The sequence below is a fragment of the Rattus norvegicus genome, chromosome 9 (assembly GCF_036323735.1).
Source record: "Rattus norvegicus strain BN/NHsdMcwi chromosome 9, GRCr8, whole genome shotgun sequence".
In the NCBI taxonomy this organism is placed as follows: domain Eukaryota; kingdom Metazoa; phylum Chordata; class Mammalia; order Rodentia; family Muridae; genus Rattus; species Rattus norvegicus.
In genome coordinates this window covers 112,545,288-112,561,255 of record NC_086027.1, presented here as the reverse complement: position 1 = coordinate 112,561,255, position 15,968 = coordinate 112,545,288, and the positions used below count along the sequence as shown (strand labels likewise).

The 15,968-nt window shown below is 41.2% G+C and overlaps 1 protein-coding gene and 1 pseudogene across 1 annotated transcript in view; one reads left to right on the top strand and one right to left on the bottom strand.

Annotated features, from left to right (window-relative positions):
- Positions 1-15,968, top strand: part of Tmem232 (transmembrane protein 232) — a 228,059-nt gene that overhangs the window by 1,372 nt on the left and 210,719 nt on the right. The window lies entirely within an intron of this gene.
- Positions 4,982-6,229, bottom strand: LOC134480619 (large ribosomal subunit protein eL19-like; annotated as a pseudogene).

The following is a 15,968-nucleotide window of genomic DNA, read 5'->3' as shown; positions in this document are numbered from 1 at the left end:
TGTAGATACATGAGCATAACCATGTCCCCATCTTGAGACTAATACAGTTTCCATTCTAACATCAATACAGCTCTATAGTATGTTGGTTGGTCAGGTTCCTCAGTTTTTTGATAACCCAGTGTCTCTCAGCTGCTGCTGTTCCTCTTTTACCAACTTTAAGGAAACTGAGAGTCAACAATGCTTTATTTAGTCTGTTCCTCGGGGGTTTTACTCTCCCCTTTTGTTTAATAGGCATCTCTTTTAAGATACGATTGGCTCTCCTATAACCACATGTTCTGTGGGATTGTGTGTTATACCAATAACATGCTTTATATTGTAATATGTGAAGAATTGCTTCATCTTATTGGATACATATGTGGGAACATTACCAGGTTTAGCTTGTGCAGGTATCCCCATAATTGTCATTATTTCCAATTAATGTGTAATTACACAATCAGCCTTTTTGGGACTAAAAGCAGTAGCCCATTGAAACCCTGAGCGCATGTCAGTGGTATGGTGTATGTACCTCGGCTTTTCAAATCCTGCAAGACAGAAAACATCCTTCTGCCAGATGTCACTTCTTTTGGTACCCCCAGGGTCACTGCCAGCAGGCAAAGGAGTTCAGTGTACAGAGAATACATAGGACATTTTTAATCATTTCTTTGGCTTGTTGCCAAGTGATGGAAAATTTCCCCGTTAACATGATCTTTCTCATGAAATTGTGAGGCTTTCAACACATTTCCTTTTAGTAATTGGTCAATTTCCTCATTTCCTTGAGCTGATAGACTGGGAAAACCTGCATGAGCCTGTATATGAGTCATGTATAATGGATGGTTTCTACTTCTGACGGCCTGTTGCAACTGTATAAACAATAAAGTTAATTCTGAGTTATCAGGTACACATTCAGAAGAGAATCAATGATTATATTAAGAGATTCAAGGTAATCTAATAATACCATAAGGACTGCATACAATTCTGAGTTTTGAACTGATGTATATGGACTTTTGGTCACCTCGCTTATTTTATCTGCTTTATAACCTGCCACCCCCATCTTGTTTGCATCCATATAGAATGTTGGTGCCTCCGGAACTGGTGTTCTCTTTACTATACCAGGAAGAACCCAATTAGTTCTTTTCATAAACTGTATACATTTGTTTTTTGAATATTTGTTATTGATTTCACCCAAGTAATTACTACAAGCTCTTTGGCAGTGTTTATTGATCACCCATAATGACATAACCTCAGCGTTTGGCCAGCTCTGTTTGTGTTAATTGATGTAATGTTATTCTACCTCTTATAATTAATTCAGGAATCTTTTCTATATATGTCTTCAATTTTTATTTTGTTTATAAGTTAAGAAAAATCCATTTCATAATGCTATCTTCTCTTTGCATAATAAGTCCAGTAGGAGAATGAATTGAAGGCAAAATGACCAAAATACAAGCAAGTTTGGGATCAATTAAATTCATATATGCATCTTGTGGTCTTTGTTCTACAAGATTTCTTTTTCTGCTTCAGCTATTAGACATCTTGGACTGTTTAAAACTGAATCTCCTTGTAATGTTTGAAATAAATTATTTAACTCATTTGTACTCAATACAATTGTACTTAATACAATTGTAGACCTCAGTCAGTTAATATCTCCCACTAAATTTTGAAAATCATTAAGAGTTTCCAACTGGTCCTTAAAAATTTGTACCTTTTGTGACTGACTTCTTTGTTGATTGATTTTATAATCCAAAAACTAAGTGACTCTCCTCTTTGTACTTTGTTTTGGAGCAATCTATAACTCCCAACATGGCAGAATTATTCGTGTTACTTTCAACACATTCTCTAAAATGTCTTCTTCAGAGTCAGCCAACAGACTGTCATCTATATAGCATATAAATGACAGTTTGAAGAAATTGCTTTTGGACTATTTCTAATGATTGTTACACAAAATACTGGCATAAAGTTGGATATTTAGCATTCCCTGTGGAAGCACCTTCCAGTAGCATCTCTTTGGTGGGTGACTATTATTCAAAGTAGGTGCTGAGAAAGCAAACCTTCCCTATCCTGCTCATGCGAGGGTATTGTGAAAAAGTAATCTTTCAAATCAGTTATTACTATAGACCATGATCTTGGTATAAAGATGTAAAGGAAGTCCAGGCTGTACATGACCCATTGAATTACCTTACCTACCTCTTAAATCCATTTTCACCCTCCGTTTTCCTGATTTCTTCCTTACAACAAACGCAGGGGAATTCTGTGGGCTGGTAGACTCTTCTGTATGTCGAGCCTCCAGTTTCTCTCGTACCAGTTGTTCAAATGCCTGTGACTTTTCTTTTGTTATGGCCCAGGACTCTTGCAATCCAGGTATGTTTGATAGCCACTCAGGGGCAAGGCTGTTGGTACATCATCAGTGGCCCCTTTTATAAATTTGGAAACTCAATCCCTATGATGTCCTGTCTCCACACAGCTCGTGGTTGTTCTTGTTCACCCATATCAATACCTTCCCCAGGGGAATCTACCCCATCACCCCTAACTTCCTCATTTGCTGTCTTTGGAATTGCAGGACTTTTACTTTGCGTTCCCCATTGTTTCCCATAAATTTATGGTTACATCAGCCATACAATATTTCAATTTCCGTGTCTGCCCTTTTGGTCCCACATAAGTAATCCATCGGACACTATTGTCTTATGCGTAGTAATTTACCAATTCTGTTTAAGTTGTGTGCAAACCTTCTGAAGTGGCCAATCTGGATCCCACAAATTTTGGGAAATTACATTAACATCAGCTCCTGTATCTACCAAACCTTCTATGTCAACACCATTCCTTCGTACCACTAATGCAGGTCTCCGATCGTTAATCACTGTTTTTCAGGAGACACATTTCCCAACACTCCCAAAAGCCCTTGTTCTTTCTACCATAGCAGCCTTGCCCTTGATGTAAGGAAACAAGAGCAGTCAAGAAATTCTCTCCCTTGCATCAATTCGAATCCCCCTTTCCACTATGCCATGATTTTTATTTCTTCCTAGCTGTCCCCATCTAATGCAGCTGGATGCACAATAAATTCTTAAGAAGTTTATGCACTTCTTCCCAAGATTACTCTCCCTGTCCCTGAAGGTAAGGAACCATACACACCTGTGGTCTAACTTGTAACATTCAACTTTTGGGGATAACGTAAGAGGCGTAGCCAACTCCAGAGCTGCACTTCCTTCTGTAGCACGTAGAAGATAGAAAACGCTTAGCTTTGATTTTCCTGCCTGCTTGGTATGACCTGGCTAACCAAAGGAAATGGCTCACATTGTTAGCTGTGGGGCCTCGAGCTGACAGGCCCCTCAGTTTGTTTCCCGATGGTCAGAGGTTACCTCCTATGTTTCTCTTGAACTGACAATCCTTTGACCAATGTTTTCCCTTTCCACAGTGGCTACAGTTCCCTGAAAGCTCTGTGGCTCACCAGAACCTGTTTGTTCTCTTCTACGAATACCATATTCTCTGGAGCCAATGTACCTGCTGTTTTGAGCTGTGAATCTTCTAGCTTTACAATTTCTTTGGAAATGACTAAATTCTTCACAATTAGAGCATTGGGCACTTTGAATCCTGAAATTTCCAGCTATGATTTGCCCTATGATCTTGGCATTATGCTTCCGAGAACCAATACTAGTTGTTTCCTTATCCATTCATCTACTGGGGCTCCTCATGCTTTCAATGATCTGAAAACCCTCTTGCATTCAGTATTTGCTTTTTCAAACACCAGTATTTCTATCAATGACTATCTTGTTTCAGGGTCTATTCACAGCTGAACCCAACCCCTGTAAGAATTCTGTAAAGGCTTCTCTGGAGCCTTGTATTATCTTATTAATGAAATAGATTTCTTTCCCCCGGGCTCCTCAATCATACCCCAAGTTCTTAAAGCTGCCACGGGATAGTCTTCTTGTCAGTCAGCATAATGGTCTTCCCCAAGCTGCTGTTCTTTAGTAACATTTAAGCCCCCACCACTACATTTCACTGTTCTAAATTTTTTGTGGCTTTGTGCCTCCACCCCAATAACCACTGTAATCGCTGTCCAGCTTCTAGCACAGCTGACACCAATCCCTTCCAGTCTTGGGGGATAACCCCATGCTGTGTGGCCCAGTTATTTAGCATTTCTTTAACAAACGGAGAGTGCAACCCATACAGTACCACAGCCTCTTTAACATGCTTGAGAGCTAGCATTTCTTTTTTCTTTTTTTTTTTTTTTGGTCCTTTTTTTCGGAGCTGGGGACCGAACCCAGGGCCTTGCGCTTGCTAGGCAAGCGCTCTACCACTGAGCTAAATCCCCAGCCCCGAGAGCTAGCATTTCTGTCGGACATCAGGTCAGCTCATCGTAGGCAGGAATACCACCATTCGCAGGCATATGCTGCAGAAGGACTGGCAAGGCTGAAGGTGCCTGTGTAGGCCCACAGCAAACCCCCAATAGAGCACTTGGCAGAACACGTTTGTCCCGCCTCCTGCTCTTCCAGGCCCCGTGTCTCACCGAGGTGCTCGAGGCATCTGGCAGTGAGTGTGTGGGGCACGGCATGGTTGGCAGTTTACCTTCCAGCCTAGTTTGCTTCCTGCTTTCATCGTGCAGTTCATTCCCGTTCTCAGACACCAAGCCTGAAGCCTGTTGTTCTCCTCCCACCAGCTCTTTTTGTTTTCCCAGCACTTTTACCTCTATCTGCAAACTCTCAAAGTACATAGTCAACTCTGCATTCTTCTCTAACAGAAGAGAAATTTCGGGCCTTCCCTTAAACTTTTACAAAATAGTATTCGTGGAAACTATGATGCAGTACCCAAAAAACCCCCTCTGGAGGCAAGGGAGACCGCTCAGCAGTAGTAGCTGCTATTTTGCCAACCTCCTTAGACAACATTGCTATCTACCAAAACCCACCTTTTCCTCTAGTACATTAGTAGCAGAGTTACTCATAATGCCTAAGTCACACTGGGCACCACCTGTAGGCTTTGATTTTTCAAAACTTACTTTTTTTTAAGGCTTGTTTTATTTTAATGACTGATCCATTGAGGTTGCAGCCAGGCCACTATATACAGATACGAGGAAAGCTTTATTTCTTGGTCTCTTCCTCCTTGGACAGAGTCTTGATGATCTCTTCCTTCGTGGCCTGGAGGCGGTCCTCCCGGCGCTTTCGTGCTTCCTTGGTCTTAGACCTGCGAGCCTCAGCCTGGTCAGCCAGTAGCTTCTTGCTGGCCTTGTCGGCCTTCAGTTTGTGGATCTGCTCCGTGTGAATCCGCTTGTTTTGAATACATTCCCTTTGACCTTCAGGTACAGGCTGTGATACATATGGTGGTCAATCTTCTTCGATTCCCAGTATCTCCTGAGGAGCTGGAGCAGGATCCTAATCCTTCTCACCCAGGTCACCTTCTCAGGCATCTGAGTGTTGGCAGTACCCTTCCCCTTCCCTATGCCCATATGCCTGCCCTTCTGTCGGGCCAAAGTGGTCTTCCAGCAGCAAGCCCAGGAATGGACAGTCACAGGCTTCCAGATGATCAGCCCATCTGTGATCAGCTTCCTGATCTGCTGACAGGAGTTGGAACAGGCAATTTCGTTGGTTTCATTGGGGTCTAACCAGACCTTCTTTTTACCACAGTAGAGGACACCAGACGCAAGCCTTTTCTGCAGCCTGAGCACACTCATGGGCGTGGATACAGCAGCGAATGGAAGGCTCAAAACGTACTTTTAATAAGGGTTCTTAGATGCTTTAATGTCCCTTCTAGCCCATCAGAGGTAGTGGAAAGGAAAGGTTAATAGGGCAAAGGAGGATCTGGACCTGTTTAGAAATAGTTCTTTGGAGCAATCCCAATTGGTGTTGTCAGGAAATCAGCAGTTCAGTTCGCACGAATCAGCAGAGGCGGCTCAACAACACCATTCACGAATCAGCAATGGCGGCTTGGTCCAGAAGTAACTGAGAGGCTCTGCCAACCAGTCTGAGTCTGTGGGAGCAGCAAGAAGCTGCTGGAACACCACCAGAAGATCTTTGGTGCATTTCTCGGTGTGAAGTCACAACAAATGATTACTGGCAAAGGACGGCAAGGCGAACCAATACCACACGGCGAACCAATACCACACAGCATTGTCAGTGAAGACCAGCATCAGCAAAACCCAATGGTGACCAGCAAAGGACGGCAAGGCGAACCAATACCACACGGCGAACCAATACCATTCGGCATTGTCAGTGAAGACCAGCATCAGCAAAACCCAATGGTGACCAGCAAAGGACGGCAAGGCGAACCAATACCATGCAGCGTCGCCCGCTGTCTCTTGGGTTATCTTTATACATTTTCCGAACATCATGTGTTCTCTCAAGCGTCCACGCTAGGAAAACACCACATGCCCTTTTACCAGGCTACTTATAGAAAAACAGGTTAGTTCTCAGCAAAACATCCTCCCACAGGTTTGCTCCAGCAAAAATATCCTCTCACAAGACAGCTTCGGAAAAACATCACGTGACACACCCGAGTCTGCAAGGAAACCAGAAAGTGTCACCGTTACCTGGGCTGGAGTCCTTGGCGGTATCAACAGGTACAGGGAGCTGAGAAGCGATATCATCTCATCTGCTCCCTGAATATCTTTGTAGTATAACCAGCTGCCTCACCCTCTTGTGGCCAAACTAGCCACACCATGCTAGGTACCTTCAGACTGTGAGCCAAATAAATGTATGTTCCTTCCATAATTTTTAAAGGTATTTTATCATAGTAGTGAGACTAGCAGATAATACAGAAAACCAAGCAAGGAATGCAATGGGCTTACATTTTACTGGGTTTCTTAATATTCCTAATTTCTTAATATTCTTTGCGTGGACTAAAGAGTGTATCGCTATTACTTTTATGGTTTGTTTTAATAACAATCGCTGTAAAAATAAATCTCACATAGGAATCATAATAGTTATAGAAGAAATTTAAAAATTTAAAATCAACTTTAAATATCAATTTTGGCTTTTATCTAAATCAAATACTGTATATTCAGTTTTAAAACATTAGTTTGTTTCTATAAGTTCTCCTATTAAGTTCTATCACAACTAAAATTAATGTTCAAGAAATTCAGTATCTACAAACCTTTTGTGCTTGAATATTATTTTGATAGGAAATAAATTTTCCCTTGGGTTCGGTCCCCAGCTCCAAAAAAAAAAAAAAAAAAAAAAAAAAAAAAAAAAAAAAAAAAAAAAGGAAAAAAGGAAAAAAAAAAGGAAATAAATTTTCTTTTTGGTTTTCCATCATCACAAAAAATTAATTACCACAAATCAGAGGTATAAGACAATGTTCATTTAGTATCTGGCAGTTTTGTGTATCATAAACATGGGCGAGCTGAGTATACTCTTCACTCAGTGTCTCAAAAGTTAGAAATCTAGACAGCATCTACAAATAACAAGAGGCTGATATGAAAGGAATAAAGGCTTAACTCAGTGCCTGTTTCTGGGTACAAAGTTAACGGAAATGAGAACTGTGTCACAGGGGTATGGGCCGATGTTTGCTGTAGGTGCTGCAGTAGAAAGGAAAGCCCATCAAGATGCTAAGTCTCCACTTACTGAAGGAGCAGAGGAGTTCAGCCTTCTCAGAAAGACCGACTGACCCTCCCCCACACTGCTCCCACTAGCACATTCTAGCTACTTTTATTCAGTCATTACATAAAATTAATCGAGACTGGGAAAGAGTCCATCTACCAAAGTTATCTTGCCCTTGCTGCCCGAGAACGGACAACCCACACAGATCTCAGCCCCTTTTGACCACGGCTAGCCATAATCAAAAGTAAGAACTCCCAAGTTTCCGGGAGTGTCCTTTGACCAAGGTTTGTGCAGCTGCAAGCTCTCACCCAGGGAGACAGCTTTTCAAGGTTCAGTCTCCAGACAGTTTGGGTAGACACAGAACTCTTAACTGAAGGCACGCAGCTCAGACAGAAAGGTTGAACTCTGCAGATACCAGAGTTAGCAGTGTACGTGTGGAAACAGCCAGGGAAAGTCTTGAATACACTCATCAGATAAACAGTCTGCGTGAGGGGATACGTATTCTGGTTAACTATGGTCGTCTTTTCACAATATCTGCATATCCGAACATCAAAAATCTATTTCGCCAATGCATAGAGGTTTCTCAATCATACATACCTCAATAAAGCTGTGAGGAGAAATGGCTGAGGAGCAGACACAGCCTCACCTGGTTGGCATGTTTGGTAAGAAATGCATGCCCTTCAGTGCTCATCCACACGGTCAGCCAAGGTCAGCCAAGGTCAGATCAATCAAATTGTAGGCCAAACGTCACCAGCTTTCATTTTCAAAAGCGTTTGTTCAGCTCTTTGCTTGTCTGACGGAATCTCATCCCAGATGAGGACTCTTTAAGGCTCCTCCTGTTGGCTTTTTTTTAACTTAGTGCTTCCTTTCAAAATTCCCTTAGTTTTGAACTTTTTAAAATTGAGGTGGAACTTAAGGAGTAATATTTATTTCTTCCTTTCACAATGTGCACTCAGAAAGAACATACGTTTGCCCCAGAAGTTTAAGAATATCAAGCCCGATATGATTCACCTGTACAAGAGAGAAGAGGGTACCGTGTTGCCTGGGTGTACAAAGCACTGGTTCTCATCCCCAGTGTCACAGATGCCACACTGACCGCTGTAATCCCAGCGCTGGGGAGGTGGAGAAAGTAGGTCCAGAAGTCCAAGTTTATCCTCAACTACATAATGAATTAAAGTCCAGCCTGGGCTACAAAAGACCCTACCCCATTAAAACCCAAAAACGTTTGAGAAGGAAGAAAATTCTTGTGGTTCCATGCCTTTGAAAAACGTGCTGGCATTGTTAGGTTTATAGACTGTTGCCTCAGCTGTAAATACTTTTACCTTTTCTTGACACAAATGGTCCGGCGAGGCCTGTTCGTCGTAAGTTAGAACAAAATTTATCGAAATTATAGTTGAGTTTTGCTTCTCTAGTTATGCCAAAACGAGAAAAGAACTATGAACATTAAAATCATCGAAAGTATCCATATGTGCTTTAGTTGAAAAAGAACTTTGAAAAACTAATCTCAAAATACCACACAGTGCCTCAGTGTTGAAAATGCAATATCAACAGAAACGCTAGTAATTCCTGTACCGGTGCCCTTGAAGTTGTAGCTTTACTGAGAGTTTGATAAAACCGTTTGAGAACAGGGCCGGTCCTGCTTATCCAGTTTATACACTGGTGCTATCTGTATCCTGTTTCCAGCATTGCCAAGGGAAAACCAGAAATGGAGAGGCGCCATCGGCAGATCTTTCTCCTCCGCCTGGGTAAGACTGAGAGCCTGGGCAGGGGGTATCTGACAGGACGTGTGAGGAATGGTAGAGCTTTGCTTTCTGCTCTAAACTAATTAGGCACCAACTTCTGTAAGCTTAAAAACATACATTATCAAAACCCCATGCAAAAGCGCTGGTCAGTAAGCCCTGAAAGCAGCAGAAAGACCCCAGCCTTCAAACAGCGTCTCTCCCCAATTCCCCCAACCCCGTACTGTACTTCTTCTGGTCAATCCAGTTGAGCCTTTAAGCCAAGAGGTTCTCAACTTGTGGGGTGCGACCCCCGCTGGATTAAACGACTCCATCATACGGGCCGCCTCAGACCATCAGAAAACAAAGATATTTACATTACAAATTATAACAGTGGCAAAACTACAACAGAGAAGCAATGAAATAATTTTGTGGTTGAGGGTCACTATAGCGTGAGGGACTGTGTTAAAGGGTGGCAGCATTAGGAAGCTTGAGAACCACTGCTTTAAAGTAATTAATCTAAATATGTCGGATTCTAACTCGCGTGTTTCGGCTGCGTTTTTGGTATACACAACGTTCCATGAATGTGTCAGCGCTTAGAGCTCCCTGGGGTTCATAGCGTCTGTGAAAATCATACTCTTGTTGATATGAGCTTGAAGATTTTTTTTTTTTTTTTGGTTTTTTTTTTTTTTTTTTTTTTTTGGTTGTCTTTTTTGGTTGGGTGGAAATGCCTAATTTTTTTCTTTCTGTAGCTGTTAAATAAAACATACGCTAAACGTATTAATTCTGCTTGGAGCGGCTTGCATTTTACATTGAGTTGAAACTTGTTCAGAATGACGTCCTCCTCAAACAGCACCAGTCTGCTGACTTGAGGTTTTGCTTCGGCTTTCCGATAGGTGTGGCTGATAGGAAGCGAGCCGCACCTTCACCGTGATGAGTCTTTTTGCGCCAGATACTGTCCCATCACCCCCAGTGCCGCTTCGGTTTCGCCCCAGTTCTGTGCTGTGCCTCCGGCTCCAGTTAACTCCACTAACCCGAACCACAGGCAGAGGATGGCACTGGAGGGTGGGAATAAGTGAGCTCTAGCTTCTTATAGGGCAGCCGAAAGCTGGTCGCATTCCTCAACCAAAGGACACATTGTTAAATTAAACGCCACTTTCCTACAGGCCCTCCCAGGATGGTCCCGAGAGTGACATCTGTCCATTCTCTCCTTGTTTGACCCCGGGGAACTTTCTTCTATTTTTATAACTGTGCCTAGTTTCAGAAACAATTCCTTCAGTCACTGCATTTGAGTGTATTTTATGTATCCTGTCAAACTATTAAATGAAACAAAGGATTAGCTTTTCAATTTAGCTCTCCTAGGAATAAAAAATAATAACCCAGTGTAAACACGATCAATGTACTTATTTTTTTTTTTTTCTTTTCTTTTTTTCGGAGCTGGGGACCGAACCCAGGGCCTTGCGGTTGCTAGGCAAGCAAGTGCTCTACCACTGAGCCAAATCCCCAACCCCGTCAATGTACTTCTTTAGTAATTTTTGCACTAAATGTGGCGTGCCCTGGTTTTGTTGATATATTCATAAAAACACGCTCAGATATTTTTCAAAAGGAAATAAAGGATGGGTACTAGAACAGCTGCGAAAGCAGACCTTCCCACATGGTCAAAAGACAAAGAATGAAAAAAGATTAATAAATTGGCTAAAAGAAACCCAGTAAGAGAATGGTCACCAGCATTTGGTGGAAAGCCTCCATTCTGAACAACCGACATAATCCATGCTCCCTTCTCTGAGGCACTCAGGACGGAGTCACTCTCTGCTCACAGTGAAGAATCACAAGCGGAACAGCGACTCAGACCCACTGGCCTCAATGTGTGCATAGCTCATTGTCCTAACCAGCTGCTCTGTTCTTCTCGCCGTGTGTCTAAGTCAGGGTTCCATTGTTGTGAAGCGACTACGACCAAGGCAACCCTTAGGGGAAAACATTTAACTGGGGCTGGTTTACAGTTTCAGAGATTTAGTCCATTTCACCGCAGAAGAAAACATGGCAGTCAGGGTACTGGAGAAGGAGCTGAGAGTCTATATCTGCAGGCAGGAGGAAGGGCCAGGCTCGAGCTTCCGATGCCGCAAAGCCCGCCCCTTAGTGACACACTTCCTCCAACAAAGAAAGCCACACCCACTCCGACAAGGCCACACCTCCTAATAGTGTCACTCCCTATGAATTTATGGAAGCTATTTTTACTCAAACCACCACACAGTAGTTTTGCAAATGAAGCAAGTTATAATAAATACTCCGAGTCATGTGATCTGATAAGCTTGCACGGCAACAGAATAGGAAACACATTGGTTGGGCTCAGTGTTAGGTTTGTTTCCCCAAGCCAGTTTAAATTATTCCCCAGTAAGTAAATTATTCCCCTGATTTTCTTCTTGATACATTTTTATAAGTTTTGCACATGGTTTATTATTTTGTATTGTGTTGGTGTTCTGAGAAGAATTACAATTTCCCTTTAGGTTTTTGATCTGTAACTATGCCAGTTTATAAGTCACCTGTGGTCAATAAGTTTGGAGTAATAACTTCCACTTATCATGAAGAACTCCTGAAATCTAATTTTGAAAGTACAAACAGAAGGAAGAATAGAAAACCAAAGTAAGTCTATGATTTTTCTGCCTCTTTGTGGACATTCTGAATCACTATAGATGGTCTCAAAAGTTTAAAAAATTGTGAGGTTATAAGAAAAAAAACAAGTGCAGTTTTGTAACTGGAGGTAGAAAAATATAAAGGTTCAATATTTTTAGTTTATTATATAATATAATTATATTAATTATATTTTACTTGAAATAAATGTTTTCTGTTTTCTGTACAATTTAAATTGCCACTGGATTCATGAAATGCACGAGAAAAAACTTTTAATAGTGGCCATTTTCAGTCTTTTAAATTCCAACATAATAGAAAGTTTTCCCACTTTGAAATTATTGGGGTAAATTTTCTACCGAATGCAAGTACAGCTTAGCAGAGCTGTTGCAAAGGCTTTGCAATCACAGGCTGTGTATCTTTTCTGTGTTTGCTTCAGTTTTTTAGTTGGTGTGCTTCTGTTTTTGTTCTAACATCATACATTATAAAAAACAAGGGGAGGCAGGAAAAGTTATCAACAAACCACAAGGATAAAGATACAATTTATAACACAGCATCCAAGAACGGAGTTTTACTTCAGGTTCTGAAAATGCTGGTAATGTATTCGGAGTTCTACGGATAGGTCAGATAACAGAGTAAAAGTGATTGGTGTATCTAAACAAAGATGCTAGAATTGAGAACATTTGACCACTGTAGACTGTATGATTCGTCTTACTCCTAGAAATCTAGCCAGCAGAGGAAAAATAATTTGTATGAAGATGTTCATAGCAGGCCCTGATTGCATCTAAAAATGCAAGTTTTCTAGTGCTTACTACAGGAAGGGCCAAATAGATGAGGGGCCGTACCAAGGTGGAATAGATTGGAAATATTTGTAAGAAAAACATAACTTTCCTCTTGTCATACTGAAAGGAGTTCTCCGTGGAACTGGATATTTGTAACTTGCTATTATGTGTCTCATAGAGCGTTTTCTTTATTGGTGACCAGAAGTTAACTTCAGGTAGCTTTGAGGGCTCAAATAAGCACTTGATACAAACTCTACTTCTCTGATACAATTCTTTACCTTGTAGTTTGATGGGATTGCAAACCCATGGCTCACCCTATCCTGTCCCCAACACGTTTAGAAAATCATTCAACTTCTTAGTTGTAGAAGCAAGCATGCCATGCCTCATCACTCCCTTTTATTCTCTTATTGAACTGACATTGTCAAGACCACAGAGACGTGATAGGGTAGTGGAATATATGCCTTCCCTCCATGGTTTAGCAACTGCTTTAAAAGGGATACAATTGGAAGTTAGCCTTATGTAACAACAATTATAATCTGATCACTCTAGTTAGTGACAATTGGTATTGTCTCCTTCTTGGCCTGTGGCATTCAGTGGTCGCTGTGGCAAAGGCTGCTAATTGCAACTCTCCTAGATCCCTTTTTCCATTTGCTCACCTTAGCAGAATATTTTTTAGTAGGATACATAGTGAAACATTGAAGCATGCATTTCTCAGATGCCCCTGCTGTTAATGTACTATGGGTATGATCCCTTTAAGTGCCGTGTTAGCAGAAATTTTGCTATAGTTTAATTTTGTGCTCATTTATAAGGAGAAATACGTCTTCCATCTTCTCGTTCTTTGTTGCTTCTGTTTAGTGGGAATTGGGTTGCAGTGACTAGAGAAGATGCTTTGGCCCACAAAGTAGCAAGAAAATCCCGTGAACCTCCTACACAGACACTCTGCCCTAGATCACATGTCTTGGGTCTTCCACCTGAAAAGGGGAAGTCTATATTGATTACAACAATTACGTCATTTTACAGCAGTTGAACTATTTTTATTGCGCTTGAAATGTATTTCTGATGTAGCTCTTGACATTAATTTCTCTGTAACAAAGTGACCAGCAACAACACTCTACAGCCTCAGTTGTTATCTGTCTTTACTCTTTCCAGATGACTCACTGATTCTACTGAGCAAAACACTCACTTTTGGGCTTTGGACCAGTTGGGTTAGGAGAGAAGATTCATCCCTTACAGCTATTTTCCTGGATTCTTATACATTCAAATACATAGTAAAGAGATGTTCATAAACATCACTGACAAACAGTACATTCTGAGTCACCCCACTTTTTAACACCCTTGAACTGAACCAAATCTCATCCTTCTCTGGCGTAACTCCTTTGTTGGAGAGAAAATGACCAACCCCCTTGTTTTACTGTATTTTCTCCCTGGATATCATTGTAATTCCCCATCTCATGAGCTTTTTCCCAAGCAGGGGATGTTCTTGATTTCATCAGACAGTTCCTTGTGGCACCAGAAGATTACCACATGTTAGAAAAGTCACGTGTATTTAATATTTAAATTTTGCTTTAATTCAATTAATATATTATACACGTTATATATTGTGATAATTTTATACTTGAGAAGGGCATGTAATGCTCAGATCTGAATGAATGCTCTGCAAACCCGTGTACCTTTCAATACACATTTGAGAAACATAATAATTTTTAGAGCTATACTTACCCTACTATTCTGTAAAACACCAGAACTTACTAATTCTCTCTCTGCGCTGGTTGGTACCCAATCTCATCTTTCTCTATCTCCCTCCAACCCCCTCATTGCAGACTTTATGGTCACCATTCTACTCTCAAACTCCAGGAGACAAAGTATGTTAGTGTCTACATATAACTGAGAATCTGTTAGAATAGCTTACTGTGTCTAGATTACTCCAATTAGCATAATGTCCCCAGCTCTACCATTGCTGGAAATGACAGGACTTCACTCTTATGTCAGAACAACACCCCATTTCTTTTATCCGTTTACTCTACAGCGGGTCTTCCTTGGGCTGTAGAACTGACATGTCATCTGATAGCTTCATTTTTTTTAAAAGATTTATTTATTATTATATTTATATGAGTACACTGTAGCTGTCCTCAGACACACCAGAAGAGGGCATCGGATCCCATTACAGAGGGTTGTGAGCCACCATGTGGTTGCTGGGAATTGAACTCAGGACCTCACATTTGACTGATTTCTGTCCCCCCAACACAGCCATTTTGCCAAGGTAAAGTGGCATATAACTATGGCAGGAATTTCTCCTTCTCTGATTACTGGTAATACTGAAAACTTTTTTTCAAACTTGTTGGCCATTTATGTTTCTTTCTTAAAACAAACAAACGAACAGACAAACAATTATCTACCCAGATCACCTCTCCACTTTATTGTTGCGTTGCCTGGTTGTACTGTTGTTGAGTGTTTGTGTTCCACACAAATCACACATCCGTCCTGGTCCCACAACTCTTTTGCAGATGTCTCCTCCCTTTCTCCCTTCTCTTTTCAGCTTTTCACTCTTTTCCTTGCTGTGCTGAGTTGCAACCTTTTTGTCTCTATTGCCTCTGCTGCCTGTGTTTTGGAATGTATCCAAACAGTCTTTGCCCTTACCAGTGTTGCCTCCAGTATTGTGCTTTGTCTTTTGATTGACTTTGACTTTAGTTGTGTGTCCGTGGCCTACCTACTTTTCTCTTTGGCACATGGCTGTCTGGTTTTCACAGTACCGTTTCTGGAAGAATCTGTTTCACCGTCCATCTATGCACTTAGCATCTCTGTGAGAAATCAGTTGGCTGTAAGCACATGGATATGTTTCTGGGGTTTCTGTCCTGTGGATCAGGTGTGTCAGGAGTTTCAGAAAAGTCTGTCAGTCATGCCATTTCCCTTTCAGTGAATAATGGGAGTTATAAAAAGGATAAGGTGCATGAGTATTTTTCCTTTTAGAATTAAATATTTAATATTTATTAATGCATATAATGTATTTAGATTCAACTGACCCCTCATTTCCTCCTCTTCAACTCCTCCCTATCCCTGTTCCCACGATATTCTCCTGAAAGTCCCTTCTGAAGCAAAACGTTTCAAGTAAAGTTTGTCTTTGTTATATAAACACACAAACTCAAAACCTGTTACCCACATAACTGAATCTCTCTGAGATTAGTAATTACATGTGAGGATAGATGACATTAAACATAAGACATTTGGTTGTTTTAAAGAGTGCCTCATAGAGACAGCCTTGCCTGCACTGGTACCAAACTCAGAAGAGAAACTTTATAAATTTAGGGGCAAACATTTAGAAAGGGAAATATTTTGAATTTTCTTCT